A 27,843-nucleotide genomic window follows, 5' to 3' on the forward strand; every position below is an offset into this window, starting at 1 on the left:
CAGGGAAGATGATCGGTAATAATCGGGAAACCGGCAGAAGCAGAGGTGAGGCGGCATAGTGAGGCTCGGCAGATTTAGGGCAAGGAGCTTGGTCGACTGTGGCCCAAATCTAGGACAGAGGGCGTCCGAGAAGAACCGGCTGAAAAATCTCGGAATGAAGGAAGAGGAGAGATGGCCGGCACTGCTCGCCGTCGGCGGAGGCACTAGGGCACAGACGCTCCTGCGGTGGATCGGCAGTGGCGTCGGCGTCGCAGGAAGGGAAGGAGAATTGGGTTCGGCGTCGGCAGAGAAGAGGAAATCTTCTGTGGGTGTCGGCGCCGTCGACAAGGAAACTAGGGCACAACCGACGGCTTGACCAGCAGTGGCTCGCGCTCGTCGGCGCTTGGGCAGACTCCGGGGAGGAAGAAACCGCCGGACCGGCGGTTAGGGCACGGCGTCGGGAAGAAGAAGGGAAGAGTTGCGGGGATGGCTCGGGTTCGGCGAGGTGAGGAATAAGAAGAGGAATTAAAGAAATAAAAAGAAATAAAAGAAAAGGAAATGTAAATATAAACATTTCCTCGCTTAAACGGGGTAAACTAAACAGGCTTTTCCGGCCCCGTTTTTATCCCCGTTAACTCGTCCGTACGAACTCCGAAAAATCCCCGAAAAATGTCCAAAAATTCCGGAAAATTCCCTTATTCATATTCGCATATTTCTGGTATTTTACATTCTCCCCCACTAATAAAAATTTGGTCCCCAAATTTCGTTATCTACCATCAGCAAGTACTCACAACAGACAGAAAGTATAAATGCTGAACGGTAAACTAAATCACATACCTCAAGTGAAAAGATGGGGATATCGAGCTCAGATAGTATCCTTGAGCTCCCAAGTAGCCTCCTCATTTGAATGATGTTGCCATCCGACTTTAACCAGGCGGACTGTCTTGTTCCGCAACCGACGCTCTTTCCGGTCAAGAATCCGTACCGGAACCTCCTCATATGTAATGTCAGGCTGACCTGGAACTGGAATATCTGCCAGCACATGTGTCAGATCAGGTACGTATCTCCTCAGCATCGATACGTGGAATACATCATGAATGCCTGACAGGGACGATGGTAGTGCCAGTCGGTAAGCTACCGCTCCGATCCTCTCCAAGATCTCGAAAGGGCCAATGTACCGCGGAGCTAGCTTACCTCTGAAGTCAAATCTCTTCACCCCTTTCGTGGGTGAAACTCGCAGAAATACAGGGTCGCCAACAGAGAACTATAGTGGTCTGCATCTCCGATCTGCGTAACTCTTCTGGCGGTCCTGCGCCTCTGACATTCTCCGTCTGATAGTATGGACCAACACTGCATCATGCTAAACTCTATGAGGTCCCAACTACTGGGCCTCTCCACCCTCATCCAAAGGGTGGGTGTCCGACAAGGCCTACCCTACAACGCCTCAAACGGTGCCATCTGGATAACCGAATGAAAGCTGTTGTTGTAAGCAAACTCTACTAACGGCAGATGGTCCTCCCAACTGCCTCCGAAATCCATAACACATGACCTCAGCAGATCCTCTAAAGTCTGAATGGTCCGCTCTAACTTTCCATCTGTCTGTGGATGGAAAGCTGTACTGAAACGGAGCTGTGTGCCCAAGGCCTGCTGCAGACTCTGCCAGAAACGAGACGTGAACCGTGGATCTCTATCCGAAATGATACTCAATGGAACACCATGTAGTCTGATAATCTCTCGGCAATACAGATCTGCCAATCGATCCAGGGAATCAGTCCTCCGAATCGCTAAGAAGTGCGCGGATTTGGTTAATCGATCTACGATTACCCAAATCGCGTCATGGCCTCGTCGTGTCCTCGGCAATCCTACCATAAAGTCCATGGTAATGTGATCCCACTTCCACTCAGGAATAAGAATTCGTTGAAGTAATCCTGCGGTCTCTGGTGTTCAGCCTTCACCTGCTGACAGACAAGACATCTAGCTACGAAATCCGCGATGTCTTTCTTCATGCCGTTCCACCAGTAGGAACGCCTCAAGTCTCGATACATACGGGTCCCGCCTGGATGGATCGCAAATCGAGAACGGTGTGCCTCCTGAAGTAGCTCCTGTAAGACCGGATGAGACTGAGGTACGCATAATCTGCCTCGGAAGTATATAACACCCTCCTCGTCTCGTGTGAACTCGGTCTGCTGCCCAGAAGCTATCTGACTGTAAATAAACTGCAAATACTGATCAGCAGCCTATGGCTCTCGTATCCCTGTCCTGATCAACGATTGAGCACCCATGGTACCAAAGTACCCTACTCTGTCTGTCCTTACCCCTCAAGGACCGGAGGAACCTTAAATCAAGTCTGTGACCACAACTCGGTGGCAAACTAAAGTCCCTCCGGACTTCCTGCTAAGCGCATCGGCAACCACATTAGCTCTCCCCGGGTGATAGCTAATGATACAATCATAATCCTTCAAGAACTCCATCCATCTCCTCCGTCGAAGATTAAGTTCCTTCCAAGTAAACAGATATTTGAGACTCTTATAGTCAGTGAGAATCTCAAATGTAATGCCATATAAATAATATCGCCAAATCTTCATGGCAAAAATAATGACGACTTGCTCCAGATCATGTACAGGGTAGTTCTTCTCATGTTCCTTCAATCGACGAGAAGCATAGAAGACTACCATATCGTGCTGCATCAGAACAGCGCTCAACCCTGAATAGATGCGTCGGTGTAGAGGACATATCCGTCCTCTCCAGAAGGTAACACCAAAATCGGAGCCGACACTAGTCTCCGCTTCAACTCCTAGAAGCTGGTCTTGTCATCCTTAGTCCAAGTGAACTTCACGCCTTTCCAGGTCAGACGTGTCAGTGACATAGCTATCCGAGAGAAACCCTCAACGTATCTCCGGAAGTATCGAGCCAAACAAAGGAAGTTGCGAGCCTCTTCTATAGACTCCGTCTACTCCCAACGGTAACAACCTCGTCCTCCTGTGGAACCACGGTATACTCCTACTGGTGACCATGTGTCTCAAACATCTCACAGAAGACAACCAAAATACACACTACTGAACTTCACATATAGGCGTTTCCATCGAAACATCTCTAGAACTATGCAAAGATAGTGTACGTGATACACCTCATATCAGGAATAAAACACCACATCATCAATAACGATAACGAATTCTGATCCAATATCCTAGGGATACCCAAATCATCTAGTCCATGAAAACATCTAAGGCTCCGCAAGCCCTAATGGTAAAACCAATACACATAATGTCCGTATCACAGACATTCCCAATCCATAAGATCCTCGACAATAAATCTGAAATATGATCACCAACGATATAAAACATCTAAGCATAGATCCTCCAGTGTGAGAGCAACGCTCCATCACAGAAAATACCACATATGTGGGAGCAACGCTCTACCACAAGACATCCTCAATATGTAGGAGTAACACTCCACTACAAATAATCTGAAATATGTATCGCAATAAATATAGGGGCAATGCTTCACTACAAGCAATCCGTAATATGTGGGAGCAACTCTCCACCACAAAATAATACATAAGTACCCCAAGGAACCTAACTATCTAGCTAGAGACTGTACAAGATCTCTCTACCATAAATCACTGTGGTTAGCCTAGGCTATAACAACCTAGTAACCTAATCAAATCCATCATCAACTCTATCAGCATCCTAGTGGGTCATCCACTGATAGGAGAATTAGTTGATGAGTTAATCCAACAAATGACATAATGCAGTCACTCCACATTCTGCATTCAGCATAAGTGGAATCATCATGCTGCCACCAATATATACCTAGCACACGTGCTCACACAACATATGTACATATCACAACTCAGATTAAATCGACAAAATGCCTCCATCAAAACACCACCGATGTACTATACTACAACTCGGATTTAATCGACAATATCTTCAATAATACATCTAGATACATACACCGAACTACATATCTATGATCCACAAGGAACCTTCAAACCATATCAGAACATGGATACATATACTACTTGCAAATGGACCGTCCACCATAGGACTCCTACAACACATAACAATCATAATATACATGCAACATAGACATGCAAAATCAGCATACCAGCTTAACCAAAGAGACCAACCTTATGCTACCAACACTCATGGGTTACGGGTATATCTAAACAAAATTCATGCATATGTATCAAGCATGAATACATCAATCAAAAGCAACCCAAAATAAAGCAGTCTAATCATCCAGTAACAACCCTGCTCTAGGTTCAAAGGAACTAATATCGGACAAGGAAGATATACACCATGGTATAACATTGCAAGTCAATGTCGTACACTACCAAGACTATATCGAATGGGGAAATTTTTATCATCTTAAATCCAAATGTACTCTCCCAGTATACACTAGTAATGATTGTATCCCATAAGTGTTAAGCAATTAGCTCTACACTTCCTTACATCAGCGGGGTCACATATCCAAATGCACTTTCTGAGTCATCCAACCGGGTATATACAGTCCATGGTCAAAGTCTTCATGGAATAGGATACATCGATCCTCTATAAACTATCCAAGCCGACAATGGTATATTGCTAAATCAGTCCTTTCCACCTAATCACCAACTATAATCATCAAACCTGTGAACATCAAACATGACACTCACTATGTCACCATCAACGACAACCCAAATAATAAATCATCAAAATAGTTATCCACTAATAGATCATCAAACAACCACATAACATTTACTCTCATAAATCATTAGAAATCAACACATCACAATATCTGATCTCCCAATATTCCTCAACCTCAAATCATTCTCAACAATGATCAAACATGGTAACTCCCAATGAAACAATTTTCATTGTATTAGGTACCCTAATATCCAAAAGATACGAGTATAAAAACTCTACTGGCTAAGTCCACAGGAATATATAGGTATCATCCATTACCCAGCTAACAATAGCAGAGGCTGGTATATGCCTCCAACTCCTACTAGTAGTAACAGAAACTAAAACTACTGGTGGTATGATATGAAAAATCACCAGAGACTATAATCCTTGATCTCTATTAGGGTCGACCATGATCAGTGGCTAACCCATCACATGTAATATGGCTACAACAACCAGACAGGTAATAAAGATAAAGTGCTAATAGATGTCATAACTATCATAAAATAAACATCATACCTATTTGCCGTCTGGAGATGTTCCATCGCTGTCCAGTCCCCAACTTCTGACCTCAAAATTTCGAACGAGAAAATCGCCGAAAATTCATAGAAATCCGAAACGAAAATCCGAAACATAACCATATCGAAAATCCAAAAATGCCCAGTTTGACTCGCAAACCTGGCTAACCAAATATCCAGAATACCAACAACAGGTATCCGATAAATCTCCAGAACACCAAAAGCAGGTATCATAACCCGCTCTGATACCAAATAAATTGGTATCAGATAAATCTCGAAAATCCATAATACAAAAATCCAACAAGTATCGCCAAACTTGGCGCTCTGATACCAAGTAAATAAATTGGTATCAGGTTATCCCAAACATCCAAAATACGAAAACAAAAGATCGTAAAACCTGGCTCTGATACCACTAAATTGTCACGCCCCAGAGGAGTCCCTGTCCGAGAAAATTTCGGCAACATCTCCCCTGTACGGTGGACAATCTGAAACTTTTCTACATCTCACAAATACCTCTGCCACAGGCGGCTGGAATAATAACAACAAAATAAAACATCACCACGCAGTTATATATAATCTATTTAGCCTCTGGCTGTCACAACCACGCAGTTAAGATAATTAAACAGTAAAATAATACTCTGACTCGAAATCCACCCTACTCAACTACACTCGTAAAGCTCAAATCCGACGAACTCACCTCTTCTGCCGTCCAGGCAGGCATGTAGTAGAATAAAACCAACTCATACCAAAACCATCAACGATAAGAATCCATACACAATCCATAAGTAAAACCAACACAAGACTAAGTCCAAAACATAGTCAAATAAGAAACAAAACAAAATCAAAAGACAACTACAGCTGGTGGTCTGCAGGGGACTAGCAACTGGAACTCTCTCCTGACAGCATCATCCTGAAATATAACAACAATAGAGGCGGGGTGAGTCCAACACTCAGCAGGTACAACTGATATACAAAGTAGGGAAATAACACCTAGCACTAATCATGCGTACAGTCTCCTGATGAAATAAAGATAAATGCCAAACTGGGTAAACAGGAGAGAACCTGTACTAACCAGGACCTGAGTATAAGATCAAACAGTCCGAGTGATATAGAAATCCTGTATGCATGTCAAACATAGGTATCCAAACAATATGCAGCATATAAATGCAGCAACCACAAACACAAACAAATAATGCATCACGTATATGATGCCAATGATGCGTCCTGGTCACCCTGACGCCAGTCAACCATCTCACACAATAGTGAGGCCGAGTGGGTAGGGTTGTGACAACCGTGCACTTTGTCGTCATTGCTCCTGATGAGTGACCGAGTGGACGGGATGCTGTCGGAGTACACCTATCCTCCTACCCCAAATCATAAATGGGGGAGCGCAATGCTCTCAACTCCCGGTACACGATGACGGGGAGGAATCACTGCCGGATAACACGTTGTGTCACACTACCCATGAGCGGACCAACGGTGCCTAACAGAGTCCCTGCTGCAACACACTCTGCCTGAATCGACCACTAACCCATGAGTGGTGGTGTGTGCAGATCCATGTAACTGGTGATGTGCTCAACAATAATGGAGCGGATTATCGCACAGCATGCAATCATGCAAATGGTGCATGGCACTAACCATAAAAACATCCTGACCTAATCCATATATATAGAAAAGTGCACCCTAGGTCAACGAATCATATCGAACAAAGGTACACAGAAGGTATAAAATCCTAGGTCCTAAACATGGTGAAGCATGGTATATCACTACCCCCTATAAGCATGTATAAACAAATAAAGTATACATGGGATGCAAATCAAGCAATCAATCAATCATGTATCAGATATTGGGTAGTGACTAACCGAAACAAATAAAGGACATAATTAATGTAACTTGTTAAATTCACTACTATGTATATCAAATAACATAAGTCAAAAGTACCCGCCTCCGATAAGAAATGTCCAATATGGTCCAATCCGACGTCGAGATACTCGTCTCGCGTCAAACTCCTGTGTCACCAATATACGTACATTTATTTAGCTAGAACTCAACGAATAGCTAAATAAAATCTCAACGACCAATAAGATATGATCCTAATCAACCTATACATGATCAACAGCATAAATCAAATCCCTATGCTTTCCTCAATTCACAGCGGAACAAGTTACTAGAACAAAGTGGATGTTGCTGTCGAGGAATAAATGGTTATCCGGAGGTAGCTCTTGCTGAAGATCTAGTAATGGTGCTACTGTAAAGTTACTACAAACAACCCCAGTTAGCACAAATAATTCTTACGAGAATTAAGCCCCAAAACACTACAACCTTACCTAAATTCGAAGCCTCAGCAGGTGTTCCACCGTCGGACAACTTGCTGCCAAATGAAGTAATTGCTGTTGGAAAACAAGCACAAATTCCATATCACAAACGAACCAACTCATAGCTAGGAACAACTACACTGTTCGGATCAAGAGCAGAATATCCCAAACCAACAATAACCTTATTCAAGAACAAAATCTACTCATCTTACCTCAACATCTCAGTCGTTCTTGCTACTGAAATCAAAGAGAGTAGCTAGATGGAGTTGCTACCGGTACCAGGAACAACCCATAGAAACCTAAATTTCTAAATCCACGGAACATCACAACCCACTGGAATCAATCAACTCAAGGAAAGAATCAAGTGTGAAGATGACTAGAAATCCAATAGATCTTCTACCTCCAAGATCATTGCTAGACGATTTCGTGCACACGTCGTCAGCCAGGGAAGATGATCGGTAATAATCGGGAAATCGGCAGAAGCAGAGGTGAGGCGGCATAGTGAGGCTCGGCAGATTTAGGGCAAGGAGCTTGGTCGGCTGTGGCCCAAATCTAGGACAGAGGGCGTCCGAGAAGAACCGGCTGAAAAATCTCGGAATGAAGGAAGAGGAGAGATGGCCGGCACTACTCGGCGTCGGCGGAGGCACTAGGGTACAGACGCTCCTGCGGTGGATCGGCAGTGGCGTCGGCGTCGCAGGAAGGGAAGGAGAATTGGGTTCGGCGTCGGCAGGGAAGAGGAAATCTTCTGTGGGTGTCGGCGTCGTCGACAAGGAAACTAGGGCACAGCCGACGGCTTGACCAGCAGTGGCTCGCGCTCGTCGGCGCTTGGGCAGACTCCGAGGAGGAAGAAACCGTCGGACCGGCGGTTAGGGCACGGCGTCGGGAAGAAGAAGGGAAGAGTTGCGGGGATGGCTCGGGTTCGGCGAGGTGAGGAATAAGAAGAGGAATTAAAGAAATAAAAAGAAATAAAAGAAAAGGAAATGTAAATATAAACATTTCCTCGCTTAAACGGGGTAAACTAAACAGGCTTTTCCGGCCCCGTTTTTATCCCCGTTAACTCGTCCATACGAACTCCGAAAAATCTCCGAAAAATGTCCAAAAATTCCGGAAAATTCCCTTATTCATATTCGCATATTTCTGGTATTTTACATTTAATCATTTATTTATATTTATTCGATATGAATTAAATAAATAAGCTTGAATAATTCATTAAATAAATAAATAAATTTCATAAAAACAAAGATTTTAAATTATTCAAAAATTATATTCACAAACAAAACTTGTAAACTATATTTATTAACAAACTTGTTATTAAATTTGTAAATAAATTTTTTTTAAAAAAAACTGTAATATTAAACTCATTAATTAAATAAATAAACTTTAAAATATAAAAATTTTAACCAATCAATTTCAAATTAAAAATGTAATAATATCTAAATATATATAGATTTTGTTTGGCCTGACATGATATATATTTTGTGTTTATATAAATTTTATAATAGCATACACATTGGGCTGGTAGCTGAGTTGTGTGGGTATATAGTAGAACTAGGAACAAAATTTCATTAAATTTTCTTAATAATTTATAATTAGGGATGTCAAAAATAAATCTGATCCGTAAATCCAAGTCAACCCGAAAATATCCAACTTGAATTAGAAATTTTCATATTCAGATCGGAGGATTTTTAAGTTGTACTAGGATTGGATCGGAGTCCAGATTGACTAGGATTGGCCTAAATTTAGGATTTAATAAATCTTTTTAAAATTAAATCAAATTTTATTTTTAAAATTATGAATATCAATATTAAAGCTAGTATAATAATGATAAATTATTGAGATAAAAATAAAAAATTATAATAAAAATAACAAGCAAAAAATTATTTTTAATTAAGTTATTCAAGTTGGTCGAATTATTTAGATTCATATTTAAAGATTTCGAATTGTATTCAGATTGGGGTTAGATTCGAGCTGAACTTTTATAAAATCTTTGCTTCAAGCCGAATTAATTGGTATTCGAGTGATATAGGTGTTTTATGTGTTTTATTCCCTAAGGATTAAATGTCCTCCCTATTAGAAAGTTGTTTGATAAGTGATTTATCTTGGGCGGATAAAATCATTTTTTCTTACCAAATTAAAAAAAAAACACTAATTAAGTTATTTCGATTAAATTGAATAACTTAAAAAATTTTAAAATTTTAATTAAATTATTTCAAAATTTCATCTAAGAAAACATCAATTTATTCAATTCTAATTTTAAAATTTCTTATTCATTAAATTCAATTATTTTATGTGTATTGTATTTATTTTTAAATATATAAAATTTTAAGATTTAATTTCATATATTGTAATTAATAATTTAAAAATAAACTTAATTTAATATAAAAATTTAATTTAACTTGGTCGGGTGCGCCGAACCCCTACAATAGTGCAACATAGGGATGACACGCAAAGGATCCAATAGCAAGCTACTGTAATGATCCCTCCCCAAAGAAAAATTAATTTAATATCATAGTGAACCAATGGTCCACGTATCAGATATTAAACTGATAAGAACAGATACTACACTTGATCTTAGCCAAAAGGCCGAGAAAGGTATGAATGAGAAAGTGTCATAGCCTCTTCTTTTATAGCACTAGTTCCACTTCGTTAATAAAAAACAAACGATATGGGACTAAATTCTAAACCCTAAACTCTAAACTCCATCTAGTATAAAAGGTCATTACAGTTTTTTTTTGTTTGTAAATAGAGGCGAGAATACAACTCCACCTGGTCTAAATGGCCATTAGAGTTTTTTTTTAAGAAGAGGTGAGAGTACACTGCAAATCGTGATCTTTCTCACGTCTCCTTCTCCTTGGCCGCAGAAAAGAAAGGAGAGTCTTGTTGCTTGCGATTTTGTTCTGGAGGCAATTAAGGTTTGTTGCTTCGTCGCTGCAGCTGCGTCGACAAGCAGACATCTCCTCCGTCGATCACCCTCTCTCCGCCTCGTTCCCTCATCAACTGATCAAATTCTTCGGCGAAGCTGTTTGTGGGTTTGATCCCCCGATTCGCTCGGCTCGTCACTAGTCAGTTTCAGATGTCGATCCTATAGGAAATGGGAACGTTGGAACATGTCCACTTCCCCACTACTCTTAATGGAAAAGTCCATTATATCCTTGGGTTATTTTCCTTAATAAGGAGTGCATCCAAGGATCATGGGGAACGATTCACGGTGTAGAGAAAGAGACAACAAGAGAGTGAGGAGAACATTTGAGACGGTGGGATTTGGTTCGTGGAATTATGGAGAGCTTTCCAATCCTCTGATTGCTCTTCCGACAGCTAGTCCAATCGTCGCCGATTGTAGATCTGTGGGAGATCGTTGTAAGTGTTTACCATTTTAATTCGTTTTGATTCATGCATTTAGAGTATCAACAATGGTATCAGAGCACATAGTTAGATATAAATGCATGACAAATCTCCTGTTTAAAATTGCTACCCCTTCCTTTTGCTCTTGTTTGCTGCCGCTACTATCGATTTTGTTTCCTGTTGCCAACACATGGAAAGATAGCGTCCATGTTGCGAACTTCCCCAATTGTCGACGTCGTAGGCCTTGAGGGACACCCACAGAGTTTGCCTCTGATTTGGCCGGTGGCTGTGCTCATGGCCGCCACTCGCAGAGGCCTTGCGTCGTTAGCATCGGAGGGCTATCGCCAAAGACTTCCCCTGGTTTCTGGGCACTAACATTTTTTTTGCATGTTTTAGTGTGTGCGAGATCAAAGGAAAACTTTTTCTCATAGTAAAAAGTCTGATTCCAATCAATAACCAAGTCACCATTGCCAGCATGCCCTCTTTTCAATTTTCAGACATGATCAATCGTACTGTCACATATTTTGAGGAGGAAGTCTCAATTCATGCATCTTACTCTTGAGGTTTTGGTGGTTCTCATTTGATATGTTGGGTTCATCCTATTGAACTCGTTTTGTTTCTTTTATATCTACTTGCAATAGCCTGGAGGGATGAGATGTGGAAAGTCAATCTTACTTTGGCCTTTGTGCTTCCTTCTCCCATTGCAAAATATATTAAAGAACTTTGTTGCCTACTTTCCCAACTCTGTTGCTTCCTGGTATGAAAGCGCCTTAACATGTTAGTTAATCTAACCCGCAAGCTAATCACCCCTAGAGTTATTCTCCTATAGTTCGGGCCCTTCGTAGACCGTAGGGTTAGGGTTTTCCCATGGTCTTTCATTTGGCATGTTCTTTCAGTGATCTATTTATCAGTTTTACTGAACGAGCCTATTTATCCAAAGCATTGGTCTGGAGTTAGTTCATGATCATCGAGATGGTAACTACATTGTGCTCTCGGTACACATCCCAAGCGTGCCCTATCATTCTGCCCTCATTGCATATCCCAAGCGTGCCGGATAGGGCAGTAAATGAACCAATGGTTCAAAAATAAGTTTGGTGCTCAATTTAATATGGAATTATTTATGTTCGTTCAATACAACACAATTTTAATTAATTGGACATGCTTCAAAAACTTATGAATAAATTTGAACAAGTATATTGGTGCATAATGATCATCAATAACTTTTTTATAAACATGTTAAATAAATAAAATAAAATAAAATAATTAAATTTAATAAATAATTATATAAGTTTCAAACAATAAATAAGTTTGTTCTTGTGTGATAGTACAACGGTAGGGCACTTTTATGGTTTCCTAAATATTTAAGGATCGAGTTTAAATCTCGGTGAATTAATGGATGAATTTTCTCTAATGGGCGATTGATCTAAGAACACTGGATTGATGGACCGGTGGAAAATGTTTATGGCTGGATTGACCATTTAAATAAACCAACCTCAAGCCTAACTTGAATTAAACTCTACCCCACGATGTAGCCAAATTGGTATTCGGATGATATAGGTGTTTTTCCTGTTTTATTCCTTACAGATTAATTAAATGTCCTCCCTAGTATAGAAAGTTGTTTGGTATGTGATTTATCTTTCTTGGGCGGAGTAAAATCATTTTTTCTTACCAAATTAAAAAAAACACACTAATTAAGTTATTTCGATTAAATTGAATAACCTAATAAAATTTTAATTAAATTATTTCAAAATTTCATCTAAGAAAACATCAATTTATTCAATTCTAATTTTAAAATTTCTTATTCATTAAATGAAAAATAATAATTTAATCAATAAAAAAATTCAATTATTTTTATGTGTTTTGTATTTATTTTTAAATATATAAAATTTTAAGATATAATTTCTTGCACTATAATTAATAATTTAAAAAAAAACTTAATTTAATATAAAAATTAAATTTATCTTGGTCGGGTGCGTCGAACCTCTACAATAGTGCAACACAGGGATGACACGCAAAGGATCCAATAGCAAGCTACTGTAATGATCCCTCCCCAAAATAAAAATTAATTTAATATCATAGTGAACCAATGGTCCACGTATCAGATATTAAACTGATAAGAACAGATACTACACTTGATCTTAGCCAAAAGGCCGAGAAAGGTATGAATGAGAAAGTGACATAGCCTCTTCTTTTATAGCACTAGTTCCACTCCGTCAATCAAAAACAAACGATATGGGACTAAATTCTAAACCCTAAACTCTAAACTCCACCTAGTATAAAAGGTCATTACAGTTTTTTTTGTTTGTAAATAGAGGCGAGAGTACAACTCCACCTGGTATAAATGGCCATTAGAATTTTTTTTTTTTAAGAAGAGGCGAGAGTACACTACAAACTGTAATCTTTCTCACGTCTCCTTCTCCTTGGCCACGGAAAAGAAAGGAGAGTCTTGTTGCTTATGATTTTGTTCTGGAGGCAGTTAAGGCTTGTTGCTTCCTCGCTGCAGCTGCGTCGACAAGCAGGACATCTCCTCCGTCAGTCAACCTCTCTCCGCCTCGCTCCCTCGTAAGCTGATCAAATTCTTTACCTAAGGTGTCTATAGGTTTGATCCCCCGATTCGCTCGGCTCGTCACTAGTCGGCTTCAAATGTCGATCCTATAGGAAATGGGAACGTAGGAGCATGCCCACGTTCCCCACTACTCTTAATGGAAAAGTCCATTATATCCTTGAGTTATTTTCCTTTATAAGGGGTGCGTCCAAGGATCATGGGAGATGATTCACAGTGTAGAGAAAGAGACAACGAGAGAGTGAGAAGAATATTTGAAACGGTGAGCTTTGGTTCGTGGAATTGTGGAGAGCTTTCCAATCCTATGATTGCTCTTCCGACAGCAAGTCCAATCATCGTCGATTGTAAATCTGTGGGAGATCGTTGTAAGTGTTTACCATTTTAATTCGTTTTGATTCGTGCATTTAGAGTATCAACAATGGTATCATAGAACATAGTTAGTTATAAATGCATGACAAATCTCCTACTTAAAATTTTTACCCCTTCCTTTTGCTCTCTTTTCCTGCCGCTCCGGTCAAATTTGTTGCCTGCTGCCAACACATGGAAAGATAGCGTCCATGTCGCAAACTTCCCCAATTGCCGACGTCGTAGGCCTTGAGGAACACCCATAAAGTTTGCTCTGATATTGGCCGGTGGTTGTGCTCATGGCCGCCACTCGCAGAGGCTTTTCGTCATTGGCGTCGGAGGGCTATCGCCAAAGACTTCCCCTGGTTTCTGGTCACTAACATTTTTTTTTGCTTGTTTTAGTGTGTGCGAGATCAAAGGAAATTTTTTTCTCATAGTAAAAAGTCTTATTCCAATCAATAACCAAGTAACCATTACCAGCATGCCCTCTTTTCAATTTTCAAACATAATCAATCGTATTGTCAAATATTTTGAGGAGGAAGTCTCAATTCATGCATCTTACTCTTGAGGTTTTGGTGGTTCTCATTTGCTATGCTGAGTTCATCCTATTGAACTCGTTTTGTTTCTTTTATATCTACTTGCAATAGCCTGGAGGGATGAGATGTGGAATGTCAATCTTAGTTTGGCCTTTGTGCTTCCTTCTCCCATTGCAAAATATATTAAAGAACTTTGTTGCCTACTTTCCCAACTCTGTTGCATCTAGGTATGAAAGCGCCTTAACATGTTAGTTAATCTAACCCACAAGCTAATCAACCCTCGAGTTATTCTCCTATAGTTTGGGCCCTCCATAGACCGTAGGGTTAGGGTTTTCCCATGGTCTTTCATTTGGCATGTTCTTTCAGTGTGACCTAACAATTTACTTGTCAGTTTGACTGAGCGAGACTATTTATCCAAAGCATTGGTCTGGAGTTGGTTCAAGATCATCGAGATGGTAACAACATTGTGCTCTCGGTACACATCCCAAGCGTGCCCTATCATTGTGCCCTCGTTGCATATCCCAACCATGCCAAATAAGGCGGTAAATGAACCAATGGTTCAAAAATAAGTTTGGTGTTCAATTTAATATGAAATTATTTATGTGCGTTCAATACAACACTATTTTAATTAATTGGACATGCTTCAAACATTTATGAATAAATTTGAACAAGTATATTGGGGAATCATGATCATCAATAACTTGTCTATAAACATATTAAATAAAATAAAATAAAATAAAATAATTAAATTTAATAAATAATTGAATAAGTTTCAAACAATAAATAAGGTTGTTCTTGTGTAATAGTACCATGATAGGACACTTTTAGTTTCCCAAATATTTAAGGATCGAGTTTAAATCTCGATGAATTAACGAATGAATTTTCCCTAATGGACGATTGATCTAAGAACATTGGATTGATGGACAAGTGGAAAATTTTTATGGCTGGATTGACCATCCTAGGATTAGTCAGCGAAAGTTGAGTACTTGATACTAATTCAATTGAGAACTTGATAACATTTAAACTTGAACCAAACTCTACCCCCACGGTGTAGCCAAATTGGTATTCGGGTGATACAGGTGTTTTACATGTTTTATTCCCTAAGGATTAAATGTCCTCCCTATTAGAAATTTGTTTGGTATATGTTTTATCTTTCTTGGGCGGAGTAAAATCCTTTTTTCTAACCAAATTAAAAAAATAAACCACACTAATTATGTTATTTCAATTCAATTGAATAACTTAATAAATTTAAAATTTTAATTAAATTATTCCAAATTTCATCTAAGAAAACATCAATTTATTCAATTCTAATTTTAAAATTTCTTATTCATTAACTAAAAAATAATAATTTAAGCGGTAAAAATTCAAATTTTTTATTTGTTTTGTATTTATTTTTAAATATTTAAAATTTTAGATTTAATTTCATGCATTGTAATTAATAATTTAAAAATAAACTTAATTTAAAATTTTAATTTAACTTGGTCAGGTGTACCAAACCCTTGCAATAGTGCAACACAGGGATGACACGTCAAGGATCCAATAGCAAGCTACTGTAATGATCCCTCCCAAAACAAAAAATTAATATAATATCATAGTGAACCAATGGTCCACGTATCAAATATTAAACTGATAAGAACAGATATTACACTTGATCTTAGCCAAAAGGCCGAGAAAAGTATGAATAAGAAAGTGTCATAGCCTCTTCTTTTATAGCACTAGTTCCACTCCGTCAATCAAAAACAAAAGATATGGGACTAAATTCTAAACCCTAACATGTAAACTCCATCTAGTATAAAAGGTCATTACAGTTTTTTTTGTTTGTAAATAGAGGCGAGAGTACAACTCCACCTGGTCTAAATGACCATTAGAGTTTTTTTTTCAGATGAGGCGAGAGTACACTACAAACCGTGATCTTTCTCATGTCTCCTCCTTGGCCGCGAAAAAGAAAGGAGAGTCTTGTTGCTTGCGATTTTGTTCTGGAGCTAGTTATGGTTTGTTGCTTCGCCGCTGCAGCTGCGTCGACGAGCAGGGCCTCTCGTCCGTCGGTCACCCTCTCTCCATCTCACTCCCTCGTAAGCTGTTCAAATTTTTCACCGAAGTTGTCTGTGGGTTTGATCCCCTGATTCGCTCATCTCGTCACTAGTCCGCTTCAGATGTCGATCCTATAGGAAATGGGAACGTGGGAACATGCCCACGTTCCCCACTACTCTTAATGGAAAAGTCCATCATATCCTTGGGTTATTTCCCATTAGAAGGGGTGCGTCCAAGAATCATGGGGAATGATTCACGGTATAGAGAAAGAGACAACGAGAGAGTGAGCAGAACATCTGAGACGGTGGGATTTGGTTCGTGGAATTGTGGAGAGCTTTCCAATCCTATGATTGCTCTTCCGACCGCAAATCCAATCTTCGCCGATTGCAGTTATGCGGGAGATCGTTGTAAGTGTTTACCATTTTAATTCGTTTTGATTCATGCATTTAGAGTATCAACAATGGTATCAAAGCACATAGTTATAAATGCATGACAAATCTCCTGCTTAAAATTGCTACCCCTTCCTTTTCCTCTTGTTTGTTGCCGCTCAGATCGATTTTGTTGCCCGCTGCCAACACATGGAAAGATAGCGTCCATGTCACGAACTTCTCCAATTGCCGACGTCGTAGGCCTTGGGGGACACCCACGGAGTTTGTCTCCGATTTGGCCGGTGGCTTGGCTCATGGCCGCCACTCGCTGAGGCTTTCCGTCATTAACATCAGAGGGCTATCGCAAAAGACTTCCCCTGATTTCTGGGCACTAACATTTTTTTACTTGTTTTTGTGTTTGCGAGATCAAAGGAAAACTTTTTCTCATAGTAAAAAGTCTTATTCCAATCAATAACAAGTCACCATTGCCAGCATGCCCTCTTTTCAATTTTCATACATGATCAATCGTACTATCAAATATTTTGATGAGGAAGTCTCAATTCATGCATCTTACTCTTGATGTTTTAGTGGTTCTCATTTGATATGCTGGGTTCATCCTATTGAACTTGTTTTGTTTCTTTTATATCTACCTACAATATCCTGGAGGGAAGAGATGTCGAAAGTCAATCTTACTTTGGCCTTTGTGCTTCCTTCTCCCATTGCAAAATATATTAAAAAACTTTGTTGCCTACTTTCCCAACTCTGTTGCTTCCTGGTATGAAATTGCCTTAACATGTTACTTAATCTAACCCGCAAGCTAATCACCCCTCGAGTTATTCTCCTATAGTTCGGGCCCTCCGTAGACTGTAGGGTTAGGGTTTTACCATGGTCTATCATTTGGCATGTTCTTTCAGTGATCCATTTATCAGTTTGACTGAGCGAGTCTATTTATCCAAAGCATTGCTCTGGAGTTGGTTCAAGATCATCGAGATGGAAACAACATTGTGCTCTCGGTACACATCCCATGTGTGCCCTATCATTGTGCCCTCGTTGCATATCCCAAGCGTGCTGGATAGGGCGGTAAATGAACCAATTGTTCAAAAATAAGATTGGTGTTCAATTTAATAAGGAATTATTTTTGTTCGTTCAATACAACACAATTTCAATACCTTACGAATAAATTTGAACAAGTATGTTGGTGAATAATGATCATCAATAACTTTTTTATAAATATGTTAAATAAATAAAATAAAATAAAATAATTAAATTTAATAAATAGTTGAACAAGTTTCAAACAATAAATAAGGTTGTTCTTGTGTAATAGTACCACGGTAAGGCACTTTTTTTAATTTCCCAAATATTTAAGGATTGAGTTTAAATCTCGATGAATTAACGAATGAATTTTCTCTAATGGACGATTGATCTAAGAACACTGGATTGATGGACCGGTGGAAAACTTTTTTGGTTGGATTGACCATCCCAGGATTAGTAAGTTGAATACTTGAATTCTCTCTATTAGAAAGTTGTTTGGTACGTGATTTATCTTTCTTCGGAGGAGTAAAATCATTTTTTCTTACCAAATTAAAAAAACCACACTAATTAAGTTATTTAGATTAAATTGAAGGACCTAATTAAATTATTTCAAAATTTAATCTAAGAAAACATCAATTTATTCAATTCAAATTTTAAAATTTCTTATTCATTAACTGAACATTAATAATTAATTCAGTAAAAAAATTCAATTATTTTTATGTGTTTTGTATTTATTTTTAAATATATAAAATTTTAAGATTTAATTTAATGCACTATAATTAATAATTCAAAAAATAACTTAATTTAATATAAAATTTTAATTTATCTTGGTCGGGTGCGCCGAACCCCTACAATAGTGCAACACAGGGATGACACACGAAGGATCCAATAGCAAGCTAGTGTAATGATTCCTCCCCAAAATAAAAATTAATTTAATATCATAGTGAACCAATGGTCCATGTATCAGATATTAAAATGATAAGAACAGATACTACACTTGATCTTAGCCAAAAGGCTGAGAAAGGTATGAATGAGAAAGTGCCATAGCCTCTTCTTTTATAACACTAGTTCCACTCCGTCAATCAAAAACAAACGATATGGGACTAAATTCTAAACCCTAAACTCTAAACTCCACCTAGAATAAAAGGTCATTATAGTTTTTTTTGTTTGTAAATAGAGGAGAGAGTACAACTCCACCTGGTATAAATGGCCATTAGAGTTTTTTTTTTTAAGAAGAGGTGAGAGTACACTGCAAACCGTGATCTTTCTCACGTCTCCTTCTCCTTGGTCATGGAAAAGAAAGGAGAGTCTTGTTGCTTGCGATTTTGTTCTGGAGGTAGTTAAGATTTGTTGCTTCACCGCTGTAGCTGCGTCGACGAGCAGGACCTCTCCTCCGTCGGTCACCCTCTCTCCTCCTCGCTCTCTCGTAAGCTGATCAAATTCTTCGCCGAAGCTGTCTATGGGTTTGATCCCTCGATTCGCTCGGCTCGTCACTAGTTGGCATCAGATGCTGATCCTATAGGAAATGGGGAACGTGGGAACATGCCCACGTTCCCCACTACTCTTAATGGAAAAGTCCATTATATCCTTGGGTTATTTTCCTTTATAAGGGGTACGTCCAAGGATCATTGGGGGGTGATTCACGGTGTAGAGAAAGAGACAACGGGAGAGTGAGAAGAACATTTGAGACGGTGGGATTTGGTTCGTGGAATTGTGGAGAGCCTTCCTATCCTATGATTGATCTCCCGACAGCAAATCCAATCGTTGTCGATTGTAGATCTGCGGGAGATTGTTGTAAGTGTTTACCATTTTAATTCATTTTGATTCATGCATATTGAGTATCAACAATGGTATCAGAGCATATAGTTAGTTATAAATGCATGACAAATCTCCTGTTTAAAATTGCTACCCCTTCCTTTTGCTCTTGTTTGCTGTCGCTCCGATCGATTTTGTTGCCTATTGCCAACACATAGAAAGATAGTGTCCATGTCGCGAACTTCCCCAATTGCCGACGTCGTAGGCCTTGAGGGACACCCACGGAGTTGTCTTCGATTTGGCCGGTGGTTGTGCTCATGGCCGCCACTCGCAGAGGCTTTGCGTCATTAGCGTCGGAGGGCTATCGCCAAAGACTTCCCCTGGTTTTTGGGCACTAACGTTTTTTTTCTTGTTTTAGTGTGTGCGAGATCAAAGGAAAACTTTTTCTCATAGTAAAAAGTCATATTCCAATCAATAACCAAGTCACCATTGCCAGCATGCCCTCTTTTCAATTTTCAGACATGATCAATCATACTGTCAAATAGTTTGAGGAGGAAGTCTCAATTCATGCATCTTACTCTTGAGGTTTTGGTGGTTCTCATTTGATATGCTGGGTTCATCCTATTGAACTCCTTTTGTTTCTTTTATATCTACTTGAAATGGCTTGGAGGGAAGAGATGTGGAAAGTCAATCTTACTTTGGCCATCGTGCTTCCTTCTCCCATTGCAAAATATATTAAAGAACTTTGTTGCCAACTTTCCCAACTCTGTTGCTTCCTAGTATGAAAGCACCTTAACATGTTTGTTAATCTAACCCGCAAGCTAATCACCCCTCGAGTTACTCTCCTATAGTTAGGGCCCTCCGTAGACCGTAGGGTTAGGGTTTCCCCATGGCCTTTCATTTGGCTTGTTCTTTCAGTGTGACCGAACAATTTACTTATCAGTTTGACTGAGCGAGCATGTTTATCCAAAGCATTGGTCTGGAGTTGGTTCAAGATCATCGAGATGGTAACAACATTGTGCTCCCGGTACATATCCCAAGCGTGCGCTATAATTCTGCCCTCATTGCATATCCCAAGCGTGCCGGATAGGGCAGTAAATGAACCAATGGTTCAAAAATAAGTTTGGTGTTCAATTTAATATGGAATTATTTATGTGCGTTCAATACAACACAATTTTAATTAATTGGGCATGTTTCAATAACTTATGAATAAATTTGAACAAGTTTATTAGTGAATAATAATCATCAATAACTTTTTATAAACATGTTAAATAAATAAAATAAAATAAGTTTAAATTATTAAATTTAATAACTAATTGAATAAGTTTTAAGCAATAAATAAGGTTGTTCTTGTGTAATAGTACCACGGTAGGGCACTTTTTTAGTTTCTCAAATATTTAAGGATCGTGTTTAAATCTTGGTGAATTAACGGATGAATTTTCTCTAATGGACGGTTGATCTAAGAACACTGGACTGACAGACCGGTTAAAATTTTTCATGACTGGAGGATTTGCAAGTTGAATACTTGATACCAATTAAATTGAGAACGTGATAACATTTAAAATTTAAAATGAATAACCTAATCAAATTTTAATTTTTAATTAAATTATTTCAAAATTTCATCTAAGAAAACATCAATTTATTCAATTATAATTTTAAAATTTCTTATTTATTAACTAAAAATTAATAATTAAATCAGTAAAAAAATTTGATTATTTTTTATGTGTTTTGTATTTATTTTAAAATATATAAAATTTTATGATTTAATTTCATGGACTGTAATAAATAATTTAAAAATAAACTTAATTTAGGTGGTGTTTGGTTCTCTCCTAGGAATCGGAATGAGAATAAGTATCATAGTATTGTGGAATGGGAATGAGTGTGAGCTTGGGTATCATTCCTAAAAGTAATGTTTGGTTAGTTGAATATTTTCAATCGGAATGAACTTAAATTTACTTTTTTACCCTTAGAGGAAAATAAGAGAAAAAATTAGATGGAAAGTAAAATTGAATGTGAGAGACACATATGATGAGAGAGAAAGTGTGATGGGAAAAAATGAAGAGAGGAAAGTATGATGAGAGAAAATGAGGAGAGAGAGCTTGATAGGAGAGATTGAGAAGAGAAAAAGTATGATGAGAGAGAAAGTGTGTTGAGAGAGAAAGAGTAATTGAAAAAAATAAAGAGAGAGAAAGTGTGATGAGAGAAAGTATGATGAGAAAATGTGATGAGAGAGAATGTGTGATGGGAAAAAATGAAAAAAGGGAAAGTGTGATGAGAGAAAATGAGGAGAGAGTGTGTGATGGAAAAGAATGAAGAGAGAGAATGTGGGATGAGAGAAAATATGGAGAGAGAGTATGGTAAGAGAGATTGAGGAGAGAGAAAGTATGATGAAAAAATGAAGAGAGATAAAATAATGAGAGAGAATGATGAGAGAGAATACAAAGAGAAAATGGTAAAGAATGTGTGATGAGAGAGAATAAGGAGAGAGAGTGATGGAAGAGAATGAAGAGAGAGAAAGTGCGATTAGATAAAATATGGAGAGAGAGTATGGTAAGAGAGATTCAGGAGAGAGAACGAATGATGAGAGAAAAAGTATGATGAAAAAAATGAGAGAATGAAGAGAGAGAAAATAATGAGAGAGAGTCTATGATGAGAGAGAAAATTATAAAGAATGTGTGATGAGAGAGAATAAGAAGAGATAAAATATGTTGAAAGAAAAAATATGATGATAGAATGAGGAGAGAGAAAGTATGATGAGAGAGAACAAGGAGAGAAAATGAAATGAAAAAAAATTAAACAAATATACTAAGGGTATTTTTGTCCAAAACTTAATTCTTATTCTCATTCCATCAAAACCTAAGGGAGGGGATGGGTTTCATCCAGGTTTGGAAATGAATCCATTCATTTATTTCCAAACATCTAAACCAAACACCACCTTAATATAAAAATTTAATTGAACTTAACACACGAACCCTGCAATAGTACAACACAAGGATAACACACGAAAGATCTAGTAGATGATCTCTCCCCAAAAACAAAAATTAATTTAATATCTTAGTGAACCAATGGTCGACGTATTAGATATTAAACTGATAAGAAGATATACTACACTTGAACTTAGCCAAAAGGCCGAGAAAGGTATGAATAAATTAGAGCCATAGCCTCTTCTTTTATAGCACTAGTTCTACTCCATCAATCAAAAACAAACGATATGGGACTAAATTCTAAACCCTAAACTCTAAACTCCATCTAGTATGAAAGGTCATTACAATTTTTTTTTGTTTTTAAGAAGAGGTGAGAGTACAACTCCACCTGGTCTAAATGGCCGTTAGAGTTTTTTTTTAAGAAGAGGCGAGAGTACATTGCAAACCGTGATCTTTCTCACGTCTCCTTCTCCTTGACCGCGGAAAAGAAAGGAGAGTCTTGTTGCTTGAGATTTTGTTCTGGAGGTTGTTAAGGTTTGTTGCTTCGCCACTACAGCTGCGTCGGTGAGCAGGACCTCTCCTCCGTCGCTCACCCTCTCTCCGCCTCGCTCCCTCGTAAGCTGATCGAATTCTCCGTCGAAGCCATCTGTGGATTTGATCCCCCGATTCACTCGACTCGTCACTAGTCGGCTTCAGATGCCGATCCTTCAAGCTGCGTCGCATGGTTCCTCTATCGCAGTCGCTACTAGCGGCGTCAATGAGACCGCAACTCGGGATGCCCTTGATGGTATCCGTGTATTCGCAATGGGGGCACTGGAGAGCCCTGTTCCTCAGCGATCTCTGGGACCAAAACGAAATATCAAATTGCTTCCTTTTTTCCCTTCTCCCATTCATACTAACTACTGATTTTCTAAATCTTTCTTCTCTAGATCTGATTACCACCTGCTCTTAGTTTGTTCGATTAGGCAATTGTTAGTTATTCCGTTTCATTGTCCTAGCAGATTGATTGATACATGATCAACTACTTTTGTGTGGATTAGTGTGTTTCAGTGGTTGCACTCATGAGGCATTTTGGATGTTTTTTTTGGTGAGTTTAGCTCTTCTCTTTTGATACCTGCAAACTCATCCAAATTTGATGCAGCAGGACTTAAACTAATTGCAGTTGGTGTTAAGACTCCTGGCGAAGCTTGCGTGCTTACTGAACGGGTAATGATTCAATTTGGCAGTTAACTTTGATTGTAGTAATCTGTTGTTTTACAATAGTGTGTTTGTTCTATGTTTCACAAGAGAATGTATCTCCTGAAACATGGAGATTTCCGGTTTCCTTTACTGATGATCATTGATCTCCTCCATGAGAAATTTACAAGGATCATTCGCGGCAGAACAATTCACGCGCCTAGAATTTATCCAAGCATCTCAATTTTTTTTAAAATTTATTCCTTTAAATTGTAAATCCTAAACACCCAAAATACATATATTTTATACCCCATGTCTACTTAAAATTTTTTAATTTTAATTTTTTTAGCTTGAACACTATAATCCAACTCCTAAACCCTAAAGTTTAAATCTAATCGGCTTAACTCAGGAGCTAAAAGAAATAAATTTTAAAAAATAAATCTAATACAAGATGGGCACCTATATATATATATCGTTCGCAGTGGAATAGTCAACTACTCTATTGTCGAGCTTATAGATTAGGATAGCGAAAATTGTCGACAGTATAACTTTTCCGTCAGTATATATTTACCGACGGAACTAGTTATTCCATCGGTAAATGTACCGACGGAATAGTAATTCTGTCGGAGTATAATTTTCCGACGAATTTTACTCCGACACTTTATTTTCCGTCAGTAAATGCCTCTACCGACAGAACTACGACAGAATATTCCGTCGGTAATGCTGTTTTTTTTGTAGTGGAACAGGCCACAACTGTGTTGTCGAGCGCATAGAATTGATCCAGACACCCCAATTGAAATACATGTGTTATTTTATTTTATTTTTTTAAGCTCCGAGTTTAAACTAATTAGATTTTACCTTTAGTGTCTATATATGTTAAATTATAATGGTCAAATTAAACAAAATTAGATACTCACGGGTATAATATATATATATATATATATATATATATATATAGGATATATTTTTTTAGCTCCGATTTATGGATTTTTTTAATTTTAAAAAATAAAAAAAAATTAGACGCCTTGATCAATTCCAGGTGCCTCTACCAATCAGACACGGACGATCGCATAACATACTATACACACACGGATGCTAGCCTAGGCGACATTCGTGGGCAGCAAATAGAATCAGCGAAATACGAATTTTTTTAGCTCCACTTATGTCAATAAGAGTTTGTCTTTTGAGTGTAGGATTTGGATTATAGTATTAAGCATAAAAAAAAATTTGTAAAATATCGGAAATAGGCAAATATGAATAAGGGAAATTTTCAGAATTTTTGGACATTTTTCGAGAATTTTTCGGAGCTCGTACGGACGAGTTAACGGGGATAAAAACGGGGCCGAAAAAGCCTGTTTAGGCTACCCCGTTTAAGCGAGGAAATGTTTATATTTACATTTTCTTTTCTTTTATTTCTTTTTATTTTCTTTATTACCTCGCCGAATTCCCTCTCATCCTCGCCGAGACCCCCCGCGTGCCTCTCTTCCCTTCTCCTCTCACGCCCGACACCTTCCTTCTTCTCTTTGCCCTAACCGCCGGCCACGGCAGTTTCCTCCGCCGCTACATCTTCTTCTCCTCTGCCGACGCCGACCCCCTTCCCCTGTGCCCTAGCCGCCAGCCGCTGATCTTTTCTTCCTCCCTGTCCAAGCGCCGGCGACGCGCGAGCACAGCCGATCCGAGCCCTCTCTGCCCTAGCGTCGGCCGCCGTCGAGCCCTAGTCTCACCTTCCGTGCCCTATTTTGGGTTCACAGTCAGCCGAGCTCTCCTCACAGCAGTGCCGCCGACCTCCATCTTGTGTGCCCTAGATTTGGATTGTGCCGCCGCCGAGTTTGCTTCGCCGACGCTGTGCCCTAGCATTGTCGCCGGCCACAGGTTCGATCCATCACAGATTTTAGGCTCTGTACCCTAGCTTTGATTGGAATTGGGTTGATTTTGGATTTTTATTGTTCTTGATTTGTGGTCAGTGAAGTAACCAGCAAGGAGTTTGGGTTTGTGGATGATTTTGGGTTCCGGCAGCTATCCCATTTAGCAGCCTACTTAATTGTCAACAGCAACACACTTTGCGACCGAGAATCAAGAAAACCACAGGCTGTGAATTTAGGTAAGGTTTATGGTTTTGATCTTTGTGTTAGATTATTGCTAGTTGTGTTAGCAATAATTATTGATTTAGGTTTAGAAGTTGTATAACGGTATAGTTGGGGTTAATGAAACTAACCCTAACGGGTCAGTGGATTAGAAATTAGTTTAGCTATTTGTTTATAATTAAATTAGCTAAACTGTGCGATTTAACACAGGACTTTGACGCGAGACGAGTATCTCGGAGTCAGATTGGACCTTTCTATTTTCGGAGGCGGGTACTTTTGACTTATTGTCTTTGATATGCTTAGTAGTGAAATTAACAATTTGCATTAATTGTGTTTTCTTATTTGTTTTGGTTAATCACTGCCCGATACATGTTACCTGCTTGATTGATTGTTTTGTTTCTTATTTGACTATGTTTGAACTTAGTCTTGTGTTGGTTTTACTTATGGATTTTGTACGAATTCTTATAGTTGATGGTTTTGGTATGATTTGGTTTTATTCTACTACATCCTGCCTGGATGGCAGAAGATGTGAGTTCGTCGGATTTGAGCATTTTGAGTGTAGTTGAGTAGGGTGGATTTCGAGTCAGAGTACTATTGTTTGTGATTACTATTATTAACTGCGTGGTTGTGACAGCCAGAGGCTGAATATCTATATAAACTGCGTGGTGATTGTTTTTATTTATTGTTATAATTCCAGCCGCCTGTGGCTGAGGTATATGTGTTATGTAGAAGTTTCAGATTGTCCGCCGTACAGGGGAGATGCTGCCGAAATTTTCTCGGACAGGGACTCCTCTGGGGCGTGACAAAATTAAATTTAAAAAACAAATTGGATACTCAAGAGATGTGCAGAGTAAGGTATGCAGAATATCAAAACTATATTTATAGTGTTTTGTTATCTTGCACACCCATGTATACGCAAATGATGATCATTTAGGGTGTGTTTTGTTGGAGGTATTCTTGATAACCTTGGTTATCGATCCAAGATCATCAACGAAAACCTGTTAAAAAAAAATGTTCACTTTTTTAACCTAAACTCTAAAAAAAAATCAACACTATTGTATGTTCATGAATTTCTCATAAATGAGTACCTAGAATAATAAAATTATATATAAAGAGTTTTATAACTTTCACATACAAAAAAAAAACATAAACTAATAAAATATTTTATGGAGATACGGGGTATCGATCCATGATTAGGTTGATTGAACACTAATGGCGATGGGATAAATCTCGCGACTCAAAAGTATTCTTCTGCATTCCAAATATATACATTCATCAAAAATCAATAAATCAGACTTCATAACTCAAATCCTCGCTATAATATTCCTATCAAATTAACTTACTTTTAGGGTGCAAATCTTAGATTTGTCAGTATCAATACAATAAAAAATGTATGATTTGAGCGAACCAATTCAAGACACGATAAGGCATGATAGAATTAGTTCAATCTTTGAAATGGTGGGTAAAAATGGACTCATTGCTTGTACTCAACCTATCGAGATCATCTAATGGCAAAGATCTATTTGTTAGAGGAACTCGTCATTAACTTGTTAACTTCTTGTAATATATACAAAGAACATCTCTATCTCCAACATGGTAGTTAAATTCTAAGAGATTATTAGCTTTTTGGTTTTATGACATGTATACGAATTGCAAATATAAGTTTGTAACATTAAAAAATAATGGAAATTCTAAATTTATATGGCTTAAGTTAATTGTAAAAAAAAACTTGCACTCAATAAATTAAAACTATTGTAAAGGTAAATGAATGATTCAAAAACCATAAAGATGCATTCAAAAAAAATCGACAAATTATGAGGGATAACAATATTTTTTTTTCTATTACAATAAGAAAAAAAAATCAAAATGATAGAAATTTCTCAGACTCATAAGTTTAAATGATCAAATGAGATCTAGAAATAACATCATAATTTTATCTTTTTTAAAATTCAAATACAATTTCCACTATCTATATATTCGATAACAAAAATAAATTAAACATTTATGAGAAAATTTAGTGTTTAACTCGATAATCATTTATTTATATTTATTCAATATGAATTAAATAAATAAGAATGATTAATTCATTAAAAAATAAATAAATTTCTTAAAAACAAAGATTTTAAATTATTCAAAAATTATATTCACAAACAAAACTTGTAAACTATATTTATTAACAAACTTGTTATTAAATTTGTAAATAATTTT

At 38.0% G+C, this 27,843-nt stretch overlaps 4 non-coding genes and 1 pseudogene across 4 annotated transcripts; all 5 read right to left on the reverse strand.

Annotated features, from left to right (window-relative positions):
* Positions 1-9,878: 9,878 nt before the first annotated feature.
* LOC122037675 lies at positions 9,879-10,075 on the reverse strand. The gene has a single exon (XR_006127692.1). It is a non-coding gene; the product is annotated as a U2 spliceosomal RNA (small nuclear RNA).
* Positions 10,076-12,786: 2,711 nt separating this feature from the next.
* On the reverse strand, positions 12,787-12,984 carry LOC122037692. Its single transcript, XR_006127706.1, has one exon. It is a non-coding gene; the product is annotated as a U2 spliceosomal RNA (small nuclear RNA).
* Positions 12,985-15,746: 2,762 nt separating this feature from the next.
* Positions 15,747-15,944, reverse strand: LOC122037708. The gene has a single exon (XR_006127721.1). It is a non-coding gene; the product is annotated as a U2 spliceosomal RNA (small nuclear RNA).
* A 2,582-nt stretch (positions 15,945-18,526) lies between these two features.
* LOC122037711 lies at positions 18,527-18,724 on the reverse strand. Its single transcript, XR_006127724.1, has one exon. It is a non-coding gene; the product is annotated as a U2 spliceosomal RNA (small nuclear RNA).
* Positions 18,725-22,408: 3,684 nt separating this feature from the next.
* LOC122037673 lies at positions 22,409-22,593 on the reverse strand (annotated as a pseudogene).
* Positions 22,594-27,843: the final 5,250 nt, after the last annotated feature.

This window comes from Zingiber officinale, unplaced genomic scaffold, assembly GCF_018446385.1.
Source record: "Zingiber officinale cultivar Zhangliang unplaced genomic scaffold, Zo_v1.1 ctg72, whole genome shotgun sequence".
NCBI lineage: Eukaryota > Viridiplantae > Streptophyta > Magnoliopsida > Zingiberales > Zingiberaceae > Zingiber > Zingiber officinale.